Source organism: Pongo pygmaeus, chromosome 1 (genome assembly GCF_028885625.2).
Source record: "Pongo pygmaeus isolate AG05252 chromosome 1, NHGRI_mPonPyg2-v2.0_pri, whole genome shotgun sequence".
Classification (NCBI taxonomy): Eukaryota; Metazoa; Chordata; class Mammalia; order Primates; family Hominidae; genus Pongo; species Pongo pygmaeus.
The window spans coordinates 187,490,017-187,512,986 of NC_072373.2; the positions used below are offsets into that span (position 1 = coordinate 187,490,017).

The window sequence follows — 22,970 nt, forward strand, 5'->3', positions numbered from 1 at the left end:
CCACCAATCCCACTGCCCAGTCCCCTCTCTTCTCCTGTCCCTGGGTGGTTTGATTAGTGGCATTGGGAGGAAAGGGGACCACCAGATAACCCAATTCTTGGTAATGAATTAGTCCTCCTGGGTAGCAGTGAATGCCTTCACCTTAAAGTTTAGTCTTCAAAAGGTCTTTAAATGAAGGTGAGATACTTGGGAAAAGAGGAGCTCCTGAAACTACACTTGCCCTGGTTCTTCAACTCCCATCTCCTTGCGCCCACCCAGGAATTCTGCTCTAATCTAAAGCTCCTTCTCTCTCTTACCCTCCTGCAGTTCAAACATAGTCTGAAAACATTCAACTGCAGCCACCTGATGTCCTTTTATGATTCTTACTCCACCAAGGTGTGTGAGGCAAAGAAGCCCCAGAATGGGGATAAGGGGAGGGGTCCATGTTCAGCCTAGGCCCTGGGGTTGTCCCCTGCCTATCTGGATGTTCTCTTCCCACTGTCAAAACTGTCACATTTCTGGAGTCCTGCCCCACCCTTGCCTCGCCCCGTCCCCTGCTGAAGCCCCACCCTACCTACCGGGCCCTCCACCCTACACTTCCATTTACTGAGACCCGTCTCCACAGGCTTATCTGCTGAAGGAAGGGAAGCTGAGCCGAGGAGCAGTTAACATGATTGGAGATATGATGAACCAGCATGCTGGATACTAAAAGTCCTTCTTGGAGTCCCTGTGGGCTCAGAACCTCGTAACCAAGAATGACAAGTAAGGCTGATCTGGGGTTGAGACTGGAGTCAGCCTCTCATCCAGCACTCAGAGCAGAGAAAGAGACCTGGGATTTATTGAGTACTTACCGTGTGCAGAAGCTGTGCTGAGCGCTTGCCAAGAATTGTGGCCTTTAATCCTTATGAGCCTCTGTGAGGCAGGCCCTATTGTTCAGAGCCATTTCAGAGGTGGAGCTGCTGACAAGCTATGGAGCCTCCCCAAGTTCAGACAGCTTGGGCAAGGTCAGCGCACTCCTCCTGGGAAGCAGAAATGCAAGGTGGCCGAATCCATGGGCTGTGGAGCTGGGCTGCCTCTGTCATCCTGGGAAAGTCACTTCTCTCTGGGCGTCATCTTTCCAAACGATCAAATCCCTCTCTGGCCAAGGGCTGTATATTAATTAAGGCGATGCATACGAAGTGTCCCGCACAGGGTGCAGGGAGCCAGTCCATCCCTTTCCAGGCCAGGAGCACTGCTGGTATCTGGCCCGCGGGCGCAGGTGCCTCCCACCCTCACTACCCCGTTCACCCCTGCAGCTTTTTCGAGATCACTGGTGGCTTTGAGCAGCTCCCCAAGGCCCTCGGCGCCAGCTTGAAGCCCGGCACCCTCCACCTGAGGTCCAAGGTGGAGACGGTGGTGAGGGACGGGCCCAAAGTCCGGGTCTCATACCGGGCGGACCCGCCCGCCTCTGTGCAGCGCAACCTCACAGCCGATTACGTGGTGGTCTCCGCCTCGGCCAAGGCAGTGCGCCTCATCGCCTTCCAGCCGCCCCGTCCACGGACAAGACTGATGCCCTCCGCTCCGTGCACTACACCGGCGCTACCAAGGTGGTTTTGGCCTCTGACCAGCGCTTCTGGGAATAGGAAGGCATCCGGGGCGGAGTGTCCATCACCGACCGTCCCTCGCGCTACATCATCTACACCAGCCGCAGCCTCCTCGACGGCAAGGGCGTCCTGCTGGCCTCCTACACCTTGGATGACGACTCCCTCTTCTTCACGGTGCTGAAGCACGACCAGGTGGTGGACATCGTCCTGGACGACCTGGCGGCTGTGCACCAGATACCTAAGGAGGAGCTGCGGCGCATGTGCCCCTCCTCCGTGGTCAAGCAGTGGTCTCTGGACTCCCTCGCCATGGGCGCCTTTGCAGATTTCACACCCTACCAATTTGTGCATTAGTCGGAGCAGCTCTCACAGCCAGAGGGCCGCATCCACTTCACCGGCGAGCACACCGGCCTGCCACCTGGCTGGGTGGACACTGCCATCAAGACCGGCCTCCGGGCCACCAGGAACATCCAGGCTGCTGTGGACCAGGAGGCCATGGCAGGGCAGGGACAGAAGCTCTTCACCAATCTCCAGAAGGGTTCCTCCCCCGAGAGCTATCCCTGAAGGAGTCTGGCAGGTGCAGGCTGGGAGGTAGGCGGAGGAGGCAGATACCTAGGAGAGAGGTCACTTTTAGTCCCCCGCCCCGGCCCACAAACAGGAACCCGAAATCCCAAAGAACCCAGTTGACAAGTCCTCAGGAAACATCACCCCCTCTCCTTTTTCTCCTCTTTTCTTGCAGGAAGGAAACAGCAGAGCCAGGGTATATGGAGAGGTAAGGAAAAAAAACAAGGATGGAGAATGATAGAATCCGCCTGTGGCTTGGAGGAGATTGTCTCCTGCTATAACAAGAGGCAAAATTCTTGTCACCTACAAGCAAAAGCCCCTAAAGAAACAGACAAAAGCAAATCCACAGCATTCAACCACAAACTGGCCACACGGCCACAGCACACACCCCACAGCACACACTGCACAGCACACACCCCATAGTACACACCACACAGCACACACCCTACACTACACACCCCACAGCACACACCCCACAGCACATACCTCAGCACACACCCTACACTACACACCCCACAGCACACACCACATAGCACACACCCCACAGCACACACCACAGCACACACCCTATACTACACACCTCACAGCACACACACTTCACAGCACACACCCTACACTACACGCCCCACAGCACACACAGCACAGAACACACCACACAGCACACACCCCACAGCACACACCCACAGCACACACCACACAGCACAAACCCCACAGCACACACCCCACAGCACACGCCACACAGCACACACACCACAACACACACCACACACCCCACAGCACACGCCACACAGCACACACCCCACAGCACACACAGCACAGAACACACCCCACAGCACACACAGCACAGAACACACCCCACAGCACACACCACACAGCACACACCCACAGCACACACCACATAGCACACACCCCACAGCACACACCACACAGCACACACACCCCACAGCACACACACACCGACAGCTCACACATACCTCACCATTGTGTGCCTGAGCCAAGGGCATCATGTCTTGGACCAACATGGAGTCTAGGTGGATGAGAGTGATGAGGGTTGTTTTTTGCTCTTTTTTAGTGTGCAAGACTGGGATATTGGCTCCTTAGAGATGACTCCTGTCTAATAGACTTTTCCTGTCCACCTTCATCCCTCCATCACCAACCAGAAGACCCATCTCTGCCTGCCTAGCCCACACATGACCCTGGGAGGACACCATGCTTGTTCTACATGCTCCTTCCCCACTCTTATCCTCTCTAAACCCAGCCTGTCCTTCCAGGCCCAGTCGAAGTTCTTTCCCCTCCCCCAAAATCTTCCCCTAACATTCCCACCCAAACCCCAGGGACCTCTCCTTTGAACCACAACCCTTTTCCCCCAGAGTTTCAAATATTTGGCCTGCAGATCTTATTATGCTGCTATGTAATTCCTTCATAAAGGTGTATTATTTTGCCAAGGACTGGGACTATAGCTTGTATGCCTTTTTGTGTTTTCCTCAATAGCCATGAAACACGTATTATTTCCTGCAGCCTCTCAATAAATATTTGCTACACACCTACCATATGTCAGGCACTGTGCTGAGCACCAGAAATACAAAGAAGGAGCCACATTATTACCTTGAATGAAACTTTACAGCCACCTGGGTCCCCATGCCTCCAAGGACCAGCTCCCAAATCTGGATCATTTGTTATCAGAAATCCTTGGGGACCAAGGGCCATTCTTCAGTATTTGGGTCCAACTAGACAAAAAGAAAGAATAAACAATGTCATAAACCCTCTTCCTGGAGAATATCCCCTCTAGGAAGCCCCTGGAGGACTCTGGAGACTAGCACAATAAAGTATTGGGATAGAGTGTTGTGGATTAAGACTATGTATGGTACGGGAGGAAAGCGGTTAAAGAAAGGAAACTCACATTTCATTACTACAATTTGGTCTCTTGTTAAAAGCCTGCATTCTGGTCTTCCATTTGCCCCTATTTTAGTCAAGACTTCTTTAGTTTCAAGTGACAGAAATCAAAACCAGCTTAAGGAAAAGGAAGTGTTTTGGCTTGCACACCTGGGAAGTCTAGGGAGAAGCTGGCTTCACCCAGTGACTGGATTCAGGAACTGAAAGACGTCATCAATGTTCTCTCTCATTCCACCTCTTGGCTCTGCTTTCTCAAAGCACCTCTGTATTGGGTTGAATAGTGTCCCCCAAAATTCAAGTCCACTCAGAACCTGTGAATGTGACCTTATTTGGGTCTTTGCAGATGTAATCAAGTAGAGATGATGTCATAATGGATTAGGGTGAGCCCCAATTCAATGATTGGAGAAAGAGAAAATTTTAATTACGAACATACACAGAGGGAAGACAGCTATGTGAAGATGAATGCAGAGTGATGCATCTACAAACTAAGGAACATCAAAGATTGCCAAAAGCTATGAGAGAGGCATGGCACAGATTATCTCTTAGAGCCTCCAGAAGGAACCAACTCTGCTGGCACCTTGCCTTTGAACTTTTGGGCTTCAGAACTGAGAAAATAAATTTCTGATGTCCAATTTTGTGCTGATTTGTTACAGCAGCCCTAGAAAACTAACACCTTCTTTATTTCTTCCTTTTTTCTTCTGGCAAGGAACATAGAAGCAATTCCAAGATCATATCTTTATAGGTTGCCATCCAAGAGAAAAGAAAGGGTCCCTCTTTCCCAGAGTCTTCGCATTTATTTCCATCTTGCCAATCCACCTCTGGGCCTAGAAAGTAGGTCTTGTGACCAGCAGCCCCAGGGGCCACCATAAAGGGGGAATGGGACAATCTATTAAGAAGAGTATCCTGAGCAGATAAAAACAATGGATGTACACTACAAACTTCAACTCTTCTGGATCCCAAGGTAGGCTAAGGAATTCAGCTGAGATTCAGGGCCTAGTTAAACTGGCTCCCAGGCTGGGCGCAGTGGCTCATGCCTATAATCCCAGCACTTTGGGAGGCTGAGGTGGGCAGATCACGTGAGGTCAGGAGATCGAGACCATGCTGGCCAACATTGTGAAACCTCGTCTCTAAAAATACAAAAAATTAGCCGGGCGTGGTGGCATGCGCCTGTAATCCCAGCTACATGGGAGGCTGAGGCAGGAGAATTGCTTGAACCTGGGAGGCGGAGGTGGCAGTGAGCCGAGATCACGCCACTGCACTCTAGCCTGGTGACAGAGCGAGACTCCATCTCAAAAACAACAACAACAAAAACAAACAAACAAACAAAAACCCAGCTCCCTTGCAGCTTCCAAAGCTGGATGGCTCACCACCAACAGAGGCACAATAGACACGAGGAACTAGAAGCATAGTAAACCATATTGTAGAAGCTGGTTCCATTCAGGGAGGAGTCTTCTTCTAAACCATCTCCTGAACTGTTTAGATTTGGTATCCCCTTTAGTGTCTTGATAAAAGTCATCCCTTTCTGAGACTCTCCAAGCCAGCCTGGGAGGAACCCTGACCCAATTCAGTCCAGGCAGAGAAAGTGGCAGAAGGCAGAACAGGGAAGAACAAGGGCCCTGAGGAAGAGCTTACCATGAATCTCCATGAATTCTTAAGAACAGGATCCCAAAGAAACAAGTCCATGAAGAGCACAGACAAGAAGCTGGGCAGCAGGTTTTCTTTGCTAACCTCCATCCATTAGCTATAAAAACGAGGCCCCGGGGGAGACAGCTGTGCAGAGAGGAAGGAACAGAGGGAGGAGAAAATCGATGGTGGAAGCCTGATTCAACTTGTGTTTTAGAGGCAAATGATGCCTAGCATTTGTGTGGGAGTATTAGACATAGATTAAAAGACTCAGAGACTCCAGAGACCATTGCTGGGTCCACAGAGCTGCCACATGGGTTTCTTCATTACAAACAGCAGAAACCAAATCTGAGTAACTCAAGTGAAAAAAAAATTGAGAAAGAATATCAAGAAGCTCACAAAATTAACAAGAAGTCTCAAAACCAGTCTTGGAGAGTTGTCGGAAGCCAAAGGAGACTCAGTGATCTGAGCCACAGCCAAGGTCATGCCCCAGGACCTACACAGGTGGCATCATGGCAACTGAGCACTGGGCCTGGCTGCTGAGACCACCACCAGCCAAAAGATGCTTCCATTGCTGCTAGAACTAATTCTCAGCTGTCCACTGCTTCTTAAGGTCATTTCAGCGAGTTTCAAAGTCCCAGATGAGCACCTCCAATCTAGGTCAGTCCCCACTCCCTGGCTGCCAAGCGTCAGGGAAAGAATGTAACCAGCAACACTCTTTGGCTTTTGAAGTGGGAGGTGAGGCATTGCCTGTCATAAAACCTTGGATCATAGATTTGCCAAACACAGAAAACAGATATTGACGTTGGGCAGACATAAGGTATGGCCCAAAGGGATGAATAGAACACAGCGTACCTCTGCTATGTTAGCTATTTAACCCCTCTAAGACTCATTCGTCATCTGGATGATAAGAATGACATCCCATTATATCATGGCTGAAGGGACTGGAGATCCTGTATAAAATGCACATAGAGATTTTAGGTGTATAAAACACACAGTAGGTCCTTGCCCTCTCATGCTCTGAGAGAGGAATTATTTTCAGTCTAAAGAGGAGGATACCCAGACTCAGTGAGGTTGAGGGACTGGCTAAAGCTTTGACAGTGAGTGGTGGGGAGAGGATTTGCAGCCAGCGCTGCCTGACTCAGAAGTCTAGTTCTTCCCACAGTAAGATGCTGCTGCCAGTCTAGTTGGAGAGAGGAATGGCTGGCCTGAAAGAGATGAAGCACATTTCAGACCAAGCAGATGCCAAGGCAGGTAAGGTGGTGGGAGCTCCGTGAAGGTTGAGATGAATATGGGCCAGAACTGACGGCTTGCCTGGGTGACATTATCTACATAATGTTACACTCTGTCATGTCCCTTCCTACATACTGTCTTGAGGGGGAAAAAAACAGAGTTGAGTTATAGCTCATAAAACCAACAGATTCTCTAAAAATCTTTGCTACAAATTTGAGTGACTATTTTAATGTTACTACATTAAAATTGGAGAACCTTCATGGAAGCATGAGCACAAAAAACAGTCATGCATAACATATGCCTTAACAGAAACAACCGTCGAGAATGACTCCAATAACTATCAAGAGATAAAAGCATCCCCCAGTCTCTCCAGAAAGCACCATCCACATGATCCATTTGAAGGTCTGACTCTGGGAATTCCAGGCTGCTGCTGGCTGTAAGAGCATGAAGAGTCTAGAACAAACCCTCACTTGGAGCACCTGGGCATGACATCTTCTCTTCCTGCCCCCAGGGCTGTTCTTAGAACCCAGTGAACGAGGCAAGAGCCAGGTGCCAGATAAAGAGGCAGCTGGACTTGGAGCTGGGCCCCTTTGGCTGCCAAATATTCACTAATAGGCCCCAGGGAAAAGGGCAAGGTAAATCCTTCCAGGAGCAGCAACTTAGCCTCTCTTCATTCTCCCTTTCCAAGCCCTTCTATAGTCATCATTGAATTTTCTCTCCCTGCTTGACAGATAAGGAAGTAAGGCTCTGAGAGGGAGATCATCTGGCCCAGGGCTACCAACCACACAAGTGGAAGAGCCCAGAGGAGATGAAAATAATAATAGCCATCATTACTGAGTCTTACTTCGGAGGCAGTGAGTTAAGAGAATACAACCATTTTCTAACTGAATCCTCACCCCCCACGAGGAAAAAAAAACAACTCTATGAAATAAGCATTATTATCATCTCTATTTTACAAATGAAGGAACTTTCTGAGAAACATTGGATGTTAAATATGGAAAGAGGAACGGGTCAAGACAGTATGCCTAAAAATTCTACAAGAAAAACTTCTCCAAGTCTTTTCTTTTACTTCTTTTTTTTTTTTTTTTTTTTTGAGACACAGTCTTGCTCTGTTTACCAGGCTGGAGCGCAGTGTTGTGATTTCGGCTCACCACAACCTCTGCCTCCTGGGTTCAAGTGATTCTCTTGCCTCAGCCTCCCGAGTAGCTGGGATTACAGGCGCCCGCCACCATACCTGGCTAATTTTTGTGTTTTTCTGTTTTTGGTGTTTTTTTCAGTAGAGACAGGGTTTCGCCATGTTAGCCAGGCTGGTTTTGAACCCCTGACCCCAGGTGATCCACCTGTCTCTGCCTTGCAAAGTGCTGGGATTACAGGCGTGAGCCACTGTGCCTGGCCTCCAAGTCTTTTTTGACACATGACTGAGCTATCAGGAAAGAGAATTATTTAGAAACTTTAAACAATAGGAAAAAGGCAAATCCACCAGAGAATTTAAGTGCTGGAGCTGAACTTTGCTCTGAGGGTGTCTGTCAATACCTGGTGGCCTCAGGTCTGGGTTTAATAGACGATAAATGAAGGGACCAGAAGTTAAAGCCAAAGTCCTGAGCAGACGCAGGAGGCTGAGGCAGGAGGATCACTTGAGCCCAGGAGATCGAGGCTTCGGTGAGCCATTACACTCCAGCCTGGAAGAGAGATACCTCATCTCTAAAAAACAAACAAAGTCCTGAGTAGAGACAGGTCAGACCAGACTGTCACCTGAAGGTATGATCTGCTCCTCCCCGGTCTTCCCCTGCCAATAGTTGATAATCTCAATGGATAAACTAAAGAAAAAAACAAAACAAAACCAAAAAAAACCTGCTCCACAAAGTAAAATGGATTTGGTGTTAGTCTTGGCTCTGAGAAGAGCAGGAAAAGAAAAAGAAAAAAGAAAATTTATTCCATAAGAATTTTCATACATAAGCTCACATTTACGTAGATTTAGCTGAGGTAATTATACTACTACGTCCTAAAAAACCCAAAGCCAAAATTTTAGTTTAAAAGGGTCCCAGATGGGTTATGTCCTTGGATCCTGAACAAATAAAAAGTAAATCTTCTTTAAAGGAAAGAACCTTTAAATCCAGGCTTCAAAGAATGCTGCGGATAAAGTCCCAAGGAACAGGAGCTCAGGATTTAAAAACACCTAAATATATGAGGAAATAAGCCACCATAAGGAAGAATCAGAAGAAAAAATGCAAATAAAACCCATTAAAAACTGTTGATATTAGAATTATCAGATAGAAAATGTAAGATAAATCTGTTTAATATCGACAAAGAAATAAAAGAGGAAATGAAAACATGATGAAGGAAATGAGGGTGTCCAAATTTGCCAATCTCATTTGAAAAACAACATTTAGATGTGAAAAAACATAACAAATGAAATAAAAACGTAAAGGTTAGGTTTAACAGAAAGTTAGGCTTAATTGAAAAGGTAATTAGTGGCCAGGCATGGTGGCTCATGCTTGTAATCCTAACATTTTGGGAGGTCAAGGCAAGTGGATCACTTAAGCTCAGGAGTTTGAGACCAGCCTGGGCAACATGGTGAAACCCTGTGTCTACAAAATATACAAAATTAGCCAGTCCTGGTGGCACGCACCTATAGTCCCAGCTAACTAGGGGGCTGAGGCAGGAGGATTGCTTGAACCTGGGTGGTCGAGGCTGCAGTGACTTGTGCCACTGCACTCTAGCCTGGGCAACAAAGTAAGACCTCCATCTCAAAAAAAAAAAAAAAAAAGAAAAAGAAAAAGAAAAGGTAATTAGTAAATTGGAATAAAAAACTGAAGAAATTACTTCAAGACAAAGAGATGAACAACATGAAAAAGAACTTAAGAGCCACATACGATTGGAGAGAACATGTTGTATAAATTTGATGTAGCAGGAGAGAGTAGATAGGAGAAAGATAATACTTGAAGAAATTTCCCAAAATTGATGAAAGACAAAACAACAGATTAAAGAAGTCTGACAAATTCTCAAGCTGGATAAGTAAAAAGAAATCCACATCTGGATACAACATGGTCAATTGCTGGATGAAATCAACCCAATAGTCCCATAGACACTTTTTCTGTTGTTTTTTTTTTTTTGTTTGTGGATAAACATAGAAATGGACCCTTCTAGTCAATTTCTCTTTTTTTTTTTTGAGATGGAGTCTTGCTGTGTCACCCAGGCTAGAGTGCAGTGGCATGATCTCAGCTCACTGCAAGCTCCACCTCCTGGGTTCACACCATTCTCCTGCCTCAGCCTCCAGAGTAGCTGGGACTACAGGCACCCACCACCACGCCCAGCTAATTTTTTTTTTTTTTTTTTGTATTTTTAGTAGAAACAGGGTTTCACCATGTTAGCCAGGATGGTCTTGATCTCCTGACCTCGTGATCCGCCTGCCTCAGCCTCCCAAAGTGCTGGCATTACAGGCGTGAGCCACCAAGCCCTGCCCAGTCAATTTCTTAAAGCTTGAAACTTGCATTTGTTTTATCTGAGTTCCTTCTTAGCAACACCCTCAGGCCACTCAAAAAAAAAGTATCAAAGAGCTGAAACTCACCAGGTCACAGCATCCAGATAATGAAATGCCAGACCCCTCATTCATCACTATTGCTTCCTTACCCCTCCCTATACATTGTTATACATTGTTACATTTCTTCCCTGCCATATAAACCTCCAATTCCAGTCATCAGGGGAGACAGATTTGAGACTGACCTCCCATCTCCTTGGCTACAGCACCCAATTAAAGCCTAAAGTCTTCTTCCTTGGCAATAATCCTGGCCTCAGTGATGGGCTTTCTCTGGGGCAAGCAGCAGGACCAAGACCAAGCTCCTGGTGTTGTGGTAACACTGAATACCAAAGACAAACAAAAGGTCTTAAAAGCAGCCAGAAAAGAGAGATTACCTATGCAAGGCTGCCAATTAAATTGATAGCTGGCTACTCCATAGCAGCAATACAGGTCAGAATACAATGGAATAATACCTGCAAAGTGCTGAGAGAAAATAATAGCCTAGAGTTCAAGACCCAGCAAAATGATCTTTCAATAATAAGGGTGAAACAAAGACATTTACAGGCAACAAAAATTGACAAACAAATATCAAGTGTGTAAAGTAATAATAATTATTATTGTTTGAGACAGTCCCCCTCTGTCACCCAGTTTGGAGTGCAATGGCACAATCATGGTTCACTGCAGCCTCAGCTTCCTGGGCTCAAGTGATCCTCCCACCTCAGCCTCCTGAGTAGCTGGGACTATAGGCACGTGCCACCTTGCCCAGCTAATTTTTAAATTTTTTATAGAGATGGGGTCTCCCTATGTTGCCAAGGCTGGTCTGGAACTTCTGGGCTCAAGCAATCCTCCTGTCTCAGCCTACCAAAGTGTTGGGATTACAGGTGTGAGCCACTGAACCCAGCCAACAATAATATTTATTACCAAATTTTGAAGATGGCCGAATAGGAACAGCTCCGGTCTACAGCTCCCAGAGCCGGCGACGCAGAAGACAGGTGATTTCTGCATTTCCATCTGAGGTACCGTGTTCATCTCACTAGGGAGTGCCAGACAGTGGGCGCAGGTCAGTGGGTGAGTGCACCGTGCGCCAGCCGAAGCAGGGGCGAGGCATTGCCTCACTCGGGAAGCACAAGGGGTCAGGGAGTTCCCTTTCCAGGGGTGACAGACGGCACCTGGAAAATCGGGCCACTCCCACCCGAATACTGTGCTTTTCCGACGGGCTTAGGAAACGGTGCCCCAGGAGAGTATAGCCCGCACCTGGCTGAGAGGGTCCTACGCCCACGGAGTCTCACTGATTGCTAGCACGGCAGTCTGAGATCAAACAGCAAGTCAGCAGCGAGGCTGGGGGAGGGGTGCCCGCCATTGCCCAGGCTCGCTTAGGTAAACAAAGCAGCCGGGAAGCTTGAACTGGGTGGAGCCCACCACAGCTCAAGGAGGCCTGCCTGCCTCTGTAGGCTCCACCTCTGGGGGCAGGGCACAGACAAACAAAAAGACAGCAGTAACCTCTGCAGACTTAAATGTCCCTGTCTGACAGGTTTGAGGAGAGCAGTGGTTCTCCCAGCACGCAACTGGAGATTTGAGAACGGGCTGACTGTCTCCTCAAGTGGGTCCCTGACCCCTGACCCCTGAGCAGCCTAACTGGGAGGCACCCCCCAGCAGGGGCAGACTGACACCTCACACGGCCAGCCAGGTACTCCAACAGACCTGCAGCTGAGGGTCCTGTCTGTTAGAAGGAAAACTAACAGAAAGGACATCCACACCAAAAACCCATCCGTACATCACCATCATCAAAGACCAAAAGTAGATAAAACCACAAAGATGGGGAAAAAACAGAGCAGAAAAACTGGAAACTCTAAAAAGCAGAGTACCTCTCTTCCTCCAAAGGAACGCAGTTCCTCACCAGCAACGGAACAAAGCTGGACGGAGAATGACTTTGACGAGCTGAGAGAAGAAGCCTTCAGACGATCAAATTACTCCGAGCTACGGGAGGATATTCAAACCAAAGGCAAAGAAGTTGAAAACTTTGAAAAAAATTTAGAAGAATGTATAACTAGAATAACCAATACAGAGAAGTGCTTAAAGGAGCTGATGGAGCTGAAAACCAAGGCTCGAGAACTACGTGAAGAATGCAGAAGCCTCAGGAGCCGATGCGATCAAATGGAAGAAAGGGTATCAGCCCTGGAAGATGAAATGAATGAAATGAAGCGAGAAGGGAAGTTTAGAGAAAAAAGAATAAAAAGAAACGAGCAAAGCCTCCAAGAAATGTGGGACTATGTGAAAAGACCAAATCTACGTCTGATTGGTGTACCTGAAAGTGACGGGGAGAATGGAAACAAGTTGGAAAACACTCTGCAGGATATTATCCAGGAGAACTTCCCCAATCTAGCAAGGCAGGCCAACATTCAGATTCAGGAAATACAGAGAACGCCACAAAGATACTCCTCGAGAAGAGCAACTCCAAGACATAATTGTCAGATTAACCAAAGTTGAAATGAAAGAAAAAATGTTAAGGGCAGCCAGAGAGAAAGGTCGGGTTACCCTCAAAGGGAAGCCCATCAGACTAACAGCGGATCTCTCGGCAGAAACCCTACAAGCCAGAAGAGAGTGGGGGCCAATATTCAACATTCTTAAAGAAAAGAATTTTCAACCCAGAATTTCATATCCTGCCAAACTAAGCTTCATAAGTGAAGGAGAAATAAAATACTTTACAGACAAGCAAATGCTGAGAGATTTTGTCACCACCAGGCCTGCCCTAAAAGAGCTCCTGAAGGAAGCACTAAACATGGAAAGGCACAACTGGTACCAGCCACTGCAAAATCATACCGAAATGTAAAGACCATCGAGACTAGGAAGAGACTGCATCAACTAACGAGCAAAATAACCAGCTAACATCATAATGACAGGATCAGATTCACACATAACAATATTAACTTTAAATGTAAATGGACTAAATTCTCCAATTAAAAGACACAGACTGGCAAATTGGATAAAGACTCAAGACCCATCAGTGTGCTGTATTCAGGAAACCCATCTCACGTGCAGAGACACACATAGGCTCAAAATAAAAGGATGGAGGAAGATCTACCAAGCAAATGGAAAACAAAAAAAGGCAGGGGTTGCAATCCTAGTCTCTGATAAAACAGACTTTAAACCAACAAAGATCAAAAGAGACAAAGAAGGCCATTACATAATGGTAAAGGGATTAATTCAACAAGAAGAGCTAACTATCCTAAATATATATGCACCCAATACAGGAGCACCCAGATTCATAAAGCAAGTCCTGAGTGACCTACAAAGAGACTTAGACTCCCACACATTAATAATGGGAGACTTTAACACCCCACTGTCAACATTAGACAGATCAACCAGACAGAAAGTCAACAAGAATACCCAGGAATTGAACTCAGCTCTGCACCAAGCGGACCTAATAGACATCTACAGAACTCTCCACCCCAAATCAACAGAATATACATTTTTTTCAGCACCACACCACACCTATTCCAAAATTGACCACATACTTGGAAGTAAAGCTCTCCTCAGTAAATGTAAAAGAACAGAAATTATAACAAACTATCTCTCAGATCACAGTGCAATCAAGCTAGAACTCAGGATTAAGAATGTCACTCAAAACCGCTCAACTACATGGAAACTGAACAAACCTGCTCCTGAATGACTACTGGGTACATAACGAAATGAAGGCAGAAATAAAGATGTTCTTTGAAACCAACGAGAACCAAGACACAACATACCAGAATCTCTGGGACACATTCAAAGCAGTGTGTAGAGGGAAATTTATAGCACTAAATGCCCATAAGAGAAAGCAGGAAAGATCCAAAATTGACACCCTACCATCACAATTAAAAGAACTAGAAAAGCAAGAGCAAACACATTCAAAAGCTAGCAGAAGGCAAGAAATAACTAAAATCAGAGCAGAACTGAGGGAAATAGAGACACAAAAAAACCTTCAAAAAATAAATGAATCCAGGAGCTGGTTTTTTGAAAGGATCAACAAAATTGATAGACCGCTAGCAAGATTAATAAAGAAAAAAAGAGAGAAGAATCAAATAGATGCAATAAAAAATGATAAAGGGGATATCACCACCGATCCCACAGAAATACAAACTACCATCAGAGAATATTACAAATACCTCTACGCAAATAAACTAGAAAATCTAGAAGAAATGGATAAATTCCTCAACACATACACCCTCCCAAGACTAAACCAGGAAGAAGTTGAATCTCTGAATAGACCAATAACAGGAGCTGAAATTGTGGCAATAATCAATAGCTTACCAACCAAAAAAAGTCCAGGACCAGATGGGTTCACAGCCGAATTCTACCAGAGGTACAAGGAGGAGCTGGTACCATTCCTTCTGAAACTATTCCAATCAATAGAAAAAGAGGGAATCCTCCCTAACTCATTTTATGAGGCCAGCATCATCCTGATACCAAAGCCTGGCAGAGACACAACAAAAAAAGAGAATTTTAGACCAATATCCTTGATGAACATTGATGCAAAAATCCTCAATAAAATACTGGCAAACAGAATCCAGCAGCACATCAAAAAGCTTATCCACCATGATCAAGTGGGCTTCATCCCTGGGATGCAAGGCTGGTTCAATATACGCAAATCAATAAATGTAATCCAGCATATAAACAGAACCAAAGACAAAAACCACATGATTATCTCAATAGATGCAGAAAAGGCCTTTGACAAAATTCAACACCCCTTCATGCTAAAAACTCTCAATAAATTAGGTATTGATGGGTCGTATCTCAAAATAATAAGAGCTATTTATGACAAACCCACAGCCAATATCATACTGAATGGGCAAAAACTGGAAGCATTCCCTTTGAAAACTGGCACAAGACAGGGATGCCCTCTCTCACCACTTCTATTCAACATAGTGTTGGAAGTTCTGGCCAGGGCAATTAGGGAAGAGAAGGAAATCAAGGGTATTCAATTAGGAAAAGAGGAAGTCAAATTGTCCCTGTTTGCAGATGACATGATAGTATATCTAGAAAACCCCATTGTCTCAGCCCAAAATCTCCTTAAGCTAATAAGCAACTTCAGCAAAGTCTCAGGATACAAAATCAATGTACAAAAATCACAAGCATTCTTATACATCAATAACAGACAAACAGAGAGCCAAATCATGAGTGAACTCCCATTCACAATTGCTTCAAAGAGAATAAAATACCTAGGAATCCAACTTACAAGGGATGTGAAGGACCTCTTCAAGGAGAACTACAAACCACTGCTCAAGGAAATAAAAGAGGATACAAACAAATGGAAGAACATTCCATGCTCATGGGTAGGAAGAATCAATATCATGAAAATGGCCATCCTTCCCAAGGTAATTTACAGATTCAATGCCATCCCCATCAAGTTACCAATGACTTTCTTCACAGAATTGGAAAAAACTACTTTAAAGTTCATATGGAACCAAAAAAGAGCCCGCATGGCCAAGTCAATCCTAAGCCAAAAGAACAAAGCTGGAGGCATCACGCTACCTGACTTTAGACTATACTACAAGGCTACAGTAACCAAAACAGCATGGTACTGGTACCAAAATAGAGATATAGATCAATGGAACAGAATAGAGCCGTCAGAAATAATGCCACATATCTACAACTATCTGATCTTTGACAAACCTGACAAAAACAAGAAATGGGGAAAGGATTCCCTGTTTAATAAATGGTGCTGGGAAAACTGGCTAGCCATATGTAGAAAGCTGAAACTGGATCCCTTCCTTACACCTTATACAAAAATCAATTCAAGATGGATTAAAGACTTAAATGTTAGACCGAAAACCATAAAAACCCTAGAAGAAAACCTAGGCAATACCATTCAGGACATAGGCATGGGCAAGGACTTCATGTCTAAAACACCAAAAGCAATGGCAACAAAAGCCAAAATTGACAAATGGGATCTAATTAAACTAAAGAGCTTCTGCACAGCAAAGGAAACTACCATCAGAGTGAACAGGCAACCTACAAAATGGAAGAAAATTTTCGCAACCTACTCATCTGACAAAGGGCTAATATCCAGAATCTACAATGAACTCTAACAAATTTACAAGAAAAAAACAAACAACCCCATCAAAAAGTGGGCAAAGGACATGAACAGACACTTCTCAAAAGAAGACATTTATGCAGCCAAAAAACACATGAAAAAATGCTCACCATCACTGGCCATCAGAGAAATGCAAATCAAAACCACAATGAGATACCATCTCACACCAGTTAGAATGGCAATCATTAAAAAGTCAGGAAACAACAGGTGCTGGAGAGGATGTGGAGAAATAGGAACACTTTTACACTGTTGGTGGGACTGTAAACTAGTTCAACCCTTGTGGAAGTCAGTGTGGCGATTCCTCAGGGATCTAGAACTAGAAATTCCATTTGACCCAGCCATCCCATTACTGGGTATATACCCAAAGGACTATAAATCATGCTGCTATAAAGACACATGCACACGTATGTTTATTGCGGCATTATTCACAATAGCAAAGACTTGGAACCAACCCAAATGTCCAACAATGATAGACTGGATTAAGAAAATGTGGCACATATACACCATGGAATACTATGCAGCCATAAAAAATGATGAGTTCACATCCTTTGTAGGGACATGGATGAAATTGGAAATCATCATTCTCAGTAAACTATCGCAAGAACAAAAAACCAAACACCGCATATTCTCACTCATAGGTGGGAATTGAACAATGAGAACACATGGACACAGGAAGGGGAACATCACACTTCGGGGGCTGTTGTGGGGGGGGAGGAGTGGGGAGGGATAGCATTGGGAGATATACCTAATGCTAGATGACGAGTTGGTGGGTGCAGCGCACCAGCATGGCACATGTATACATATGTAACTTACTTGCACGTTGCGCACATGTACCATAGAGCCTAAAGTATAATAATAATAATAAGAAGAATAATAAAAAGAAAAAAAAAGAAAACTCTTTAGAGAAGTTCTGGTATAAGTAGGGAGGAAAATGGAGTGATAGCTGGAGGGGTGCATGAGGTAAGGGGAGGTTTTATTGAGAGTGACTCCAAATGTAAAGTTTGCCAAGGCCAAGTAATGTATGAAATTAAAATGTAGTTTCTGTTTAATTATTTATCCTTAGCAGACAATCTAAATACCCTGGTTTCCCTTTGGTGTTTTGACATTTGGCTTTTGCTAGTATTCATTAGCATCTTACCCAGGCGAGGAAGAACTCAAATCGGTCTCTTTGGATATTAGCGAAAATAATTTAGTAAAGGCTTCAGCTGGGAAAAAGTTGGAAACCACTTATTTAAATGACATTTGAGACTATTTGTGGATTAATAATGATAGAACATTGAACAAAAACGTTACACAAAATGTGTAAATTATTTCAGATGCTTTAGAGTACATGGTTTCTGGAATTAGGGAGGTTGTTCAAAATGATATGTAAAAGTCATTGATATCCATAACTTTCAAGAAAACTTCTCGAAGAAGTTAGATTTGAGGAGGCTTTTCATGTGATTGTTATTTTGCATATAAGATCTATTACCATTAAGGAATGGGTATTGGGTTTTTGTTTTTGTTTTTTTCCTAGTAACTGTTGTGGATTTATAAAAATCTTTTCACCTTATCTCCTGGAGCCCATTTAGACCAAGGATATATCTCCCCATCAGCAAGATAAGAGTTATAACAAAATACATACGTATTCTAAATACAACTTGCAATCTATTGTGTGCCATTTACTGTTTTAGACATTAGGGAAGATTTTATGCAACTTTTACAACCTCCGTGCAAAGTAGGTTTTATTATCCTGATTTTACAGACGAGGAAACCGAAGCAGAAAGGAGTTCCACAGGTGCTTGGGCGAATCTATTCAGGGAAATGACAGGGTTTAAGAGGCATCTTGACTCTAACCTTAAGGAGGAACCACCCAATGCTTGAAAGTCTGTGATTGAAAACTTCCCCTCAGCTTCCCATAGCCTTTGTTTCTACCCATCCCACATACTTTGTATCAAAAACCAAAGACATTTCTGTTTCCCAAAGTAGCTCTCTTTAGAGCATGCTGAATTTCAAGAAGAAACTTATGTGAAAGGTGTGTGTCCACTTTATGATCAACTGCCTGTGAGAATTAAAGCCATCTTTGAATTTCCTGCCAAGAAAGAAGTGGCAAAATTGTTGCCTAGGGCAGCCTTTATTTTTATTTGTGTTCACAGGATGCTCCAAATCATAATACAATCCATCCATGACTTCAGACAGATGAAAACAGTTCCTTCTAAAAAAAGAGGCTGATGTTTTTAAAAGACAGTAAGAGAAGAATGTCAGCTCCCCATGGCTGCAGTAGAAAGTGCTGGATGAAAGGAGCATCTCCAGAGCATGGAAGACAAAGCAGCTTTATCCTCACCTTTTCCACCTCAATTTCCATTTTCCTCCAAGGCAAAACTCCCACTACTGGCAGATTAAATGAAATGAAGACACTGAGCTCTGCAAGTACACTGCTTTTTGAATCCCAGAGGGGATGGTGTAGCAAGAAGGCACTCACCAGATGCTGGCACCTTGATGTTAGACTTCCCAGTCTCCACAATGTGAACTTGCTTGTCAAATGCCTCTTTAAAAAGCAAGTGAAGATAATTACAAGTCAGCTGGAAGTGCTGCCAAGATATGACCTCCAGGAAGGCCCAGAAGACAAGTGATATTGTGTGGACTGCTACAGTGCAATGTCTAACTGATGCAAAATGAAGAATCAATTTGAAATTAAGATGAGTAAAGGCATCCAGCACTTACAGCAAAAAACATTGTCACCAGGCCCTGGGAAGATGAGGACACCTCCCTTCCCTTGTCAGGCTCCCTTTCCCTGTCAGACTCTAGCTCTTAAAGGCTGTCATCCTCCAAGGGTATTCCCTAAGTACAGCATAGCATCTCTGTTACCCTTTGAATTCAACAGTATTGATCTCCAACATTCATTCATTCGTTTAGTCAAAAGTCAGCTGTCAAACACAAGGCACAAGTGCACATTTAAGGAATTCATGGCCAATATTTGTCATGTCATTTCATGAATTGTCTGCAGGCACATAAAACATACAATGAGGATACTGATCCAAGATACATGGCACACAATTAAATTGCAAGAAACATGACTCTGAGTCCAAAAGTTCTTATTTTTTCACAGTCTTCAGAGTATCGTATAGGCCCCTTGAAAAATAAATTTGCAGAGTGTGAATGTTAATTACTGTCACCTTCAGAAAAGAGATTTTCCACATTTATAAAAGAGAAATAGTGACTATTCTAGATAATAGAGCACAGCAAGAATTCTCAAACTAGTATAATCCTATTTCTCTATACCACAAAGACATCTTGTAAGCATGTTCCTCCGAAGGACTTGAGAATTATGCTTTTTTTCTTCCTTGTCTCTCTAAAAGCAAAAAGCACAGTAATCTTGCTGAAGTATAATCAAAACAGAGCCTGATGTGAAACCAGAGCCTTGAGTTTTCATCCTTCATTTGTTACTTAAAAGCTGACATAAGAAAAATTATTTAACTTCTCTTAACCTCAGTTTCTTATCTATAAAATGGGATTATAAAATGTATCTCACAAGGTAGTTATGAGGATTACAGGAAATGAAAAAATGCTTATTTGGTTTTGAATCCTGGTTTGGTCTAGCTATCAATAAAACTCATTAAGATGGAAAAAAAATAGTTATTACCAAATTTTGTGTTAAAAATTTTAAAATAGCACTAAAATTCTGAACAAGAATAACCTATAAGTCAGGAGGAAGGTGACTGCAGATGAACTATACTGTGTCCCAAGGAAAAGAAATAACAAAGTATGGTCACAGATAAGGCTTGGTAAAATCCCAAGAAAAATACTATGAATAGCTTTATCCTAATAAATTTGAAAATAGATAACTTTTAAATTGATGAAAAGGACAATTTTATATAAAAATATAATTTAGATGAAATGGACAATCTTATGTAAGGATATAATTTACCAAAAACAGTCTTAAAACCTACATTGATCTATAACCTTTAAATAGATGGTATTAATAGGTTGTAATAATCTGCCCCCCTCCCCACTAAAAAAAAGGACCTTGGATATTTTAAAGGCAAGTTCTGTCAAATATTCAAGTGGCATATGATTCTGATTTTACACAAGTTATTCCAAATAATCCAAAAAGGGGGACACTGGGCAGGAAATGCTCTCAAATTCATTTAAGGTAATCAATCTAATTTGATACAAAAGCCAGAAAAAAGCTGAAGAAAGAAAATACATAGACCAGTTTCATTTACGAAGAGAGATGTAAAGAGCCTCAATACATTAGCAAACCATATCCCGTATGTACAAAAAAAAAAATCTTAGCAAATAAGGATTAAAGGAAGCTTTCTTGGCCAGGTGCAGTGGCTCACATCTGTAATCCCAGCACTTTAGGAAGCCCAGGCAGCTGAGGACAGAAGATCACTTGAGCCCAGGAGTTCTAGGCTGCAGTGAGCTATGACTGTGCCACTACATTCCAGCCTGGGCAACAGAGCAAGACCCATTTCAAAAAAAAAAAAAAAAAACCACCACCACCACCAACAACAAAAAAAACCAGCAGCAACTTTCTTAAACCTAAAAAGGATGTCTTCTAAAAATCTATAGCAAACATCAAACTTCACGGTAAAATACTAGATATAATTTAAGTCAGAAACAAGACAAAGATGCCCATAATTACCACTTCTCTTCACATTGCACTAGATGTCCTGACTAGTGCAATAAGACAAGAAAAACAAACATAGAGTTTAAGAATTGATGAGTAAACAAAGTTGCTAGCATTCATAAATAATTGGGTTGTGTACATAGAAACACCAGAGAAAATACAAAGTATGATGTAAATTTACATAAGAGTTTATCAATTTTATGAATGAACAGAAAGGTCAATTTTTAAAGATATTAGTGTTTATTTTTAAATTATAATGATTAAAATTGTGTGGTATTTGACCAATGAAACAGAATAAAGACACCAGAAACAGACCTTCATATATGGGACAGTAATATGACAAAAGGAAGCACTACAAATCAAAGTAGAAAAAATGGTCTATTCAATATTTGATCTTAGGACAATTGGTTACCCATATTTTAAAAAATAGAGCCTTATATATCACACCATACATATAGATCCATTTCAGGTAGATAATCAGTTTGATGTGAAAGCAAAACTTTAAGCTTTTAAAAGAAATTATAATAATGATCTGTTTATGAGCTTGGGGTAGGGAAGGATACAGAACATATAAAATGTAAATTATGTAGGATAATAAATTTGACTACAAATAAAATGTATCTATGTATCTAAAGGTACAACAAACAAATTGAAAAGTTATGGCATAGTCTGGGGGAAAATATTTGTAGCACAAATATCAGCTGAAATAGCATTTCACTTAATCTTCATGGCAACCCTGTGAGATGGGTGTTTTATGTCCACCTTATAAATGTAGAAATTGAAGCTAAGTGAAGATAATACATTTGCTCATAATTGTGATAAAGATTCAACCTAGGTCTGTCGTCTTCTGAAGCTTATGCTTCTAATCCCTCTACCACAGCTCCTTGCATAAACACGAAGCATCACTGAATGGGTGCAGAGATGAGGGGCAGAGGAACAGAGACTCTAGCACAGGAGAGAAGCCAAGAAGGCATCCCCAAAATGAGAGAAAAGTGAGATTTCAGGATGATAACAGAGTAACCAAACCAGGTTCAAGCAACTCAGAAGGCTCCAGAAAAGAGCTCTTCAACAAGATAAGGTTTTAAGAAAATCTTGTGTGTCTAAATTTGGGAAAAAACTTAGACAATAGCAGGGAAAGTATGAAGATGAATTAGTAATAAATAAATATAAAACTAAAGAAGAAAAGTAAATGGAAATTAAACACTATCTATACCGTGTGTGTGTCCTTCAGTAGGTGAGTGAATAAATAAATTGTGGAATATTTAGGGGATGAAATTCTATGCAACAGTTAACAACGAACCCACTACAACGATCCATGTATCAGCATAGATAAGCCATTAACAAGAATGTTGAGTGAAAAAAACAAATTGGAAAAAGTAAAACATATATTATTTTATATTTAAAATATGAGAACAAAATAATACTATATATAATATTATTTTTTAATAAATCCATATTCAATAAAAGACTATAAACATCAACAGAAGAATACACACTAATTTCAGAATAGTGTCTACTTCTGGGGAAGAATGGATTGATACAATTATAGCAAAAAGTTAAAAGTTGTTAAACCTGGATAATGGATACAGGATGATTGTTATATTTTTGTTATATTCATTTGTATATTTTTCTGTATTTAAAAAATATTCCAGAAATTTTTAAAATTAAACACACACACACACTCCCCCATGAGGAAGAACTGCTTAAAGTGAATCAACTCTTTTCCAAACTGCTTTCAGCCTCCAGGCTTTGGAAATTTAATACCATTGCCTGGTCCATGTTTTGATCAAAATTCTTGGGGCAACTGAGTACAGAGGCCCATCTAGGTTCTAGCAAATGTTAAGCAAAATAATGGGTCTTGCCCCAGGAAACACATCAATAAGGAAGACTCTGAAA

General features: G+C 42.9%; 1 long non-coding RNA gene across 1 annotated transcript in view; it reads right to left on the reverse strand.

Annotated features, from left to right (window-relative positions):
* Positions 1-11,548, reverse strand: part of LOC134740164 (uncharacterized) — a 55,795-nt gene extending 44,247 nt beyond the window's left edge. The window contains exons 1-2 of the long non-coding RNA XR_010127430.1: positions 11,311-11,548; positions 3,729-3,850 (exon numbers count right to left, since the gene is read on the reverse strand). This is a non-coding gene — a long non-coding RNA (uncharacterized LOC134740164). The remainder of the gene's footprint in view (positions 1-3,728; positions 3,851-11,310) is intronic.
* Positions 11,549-22,970: the final 11,422 nt, after the last annotated feature.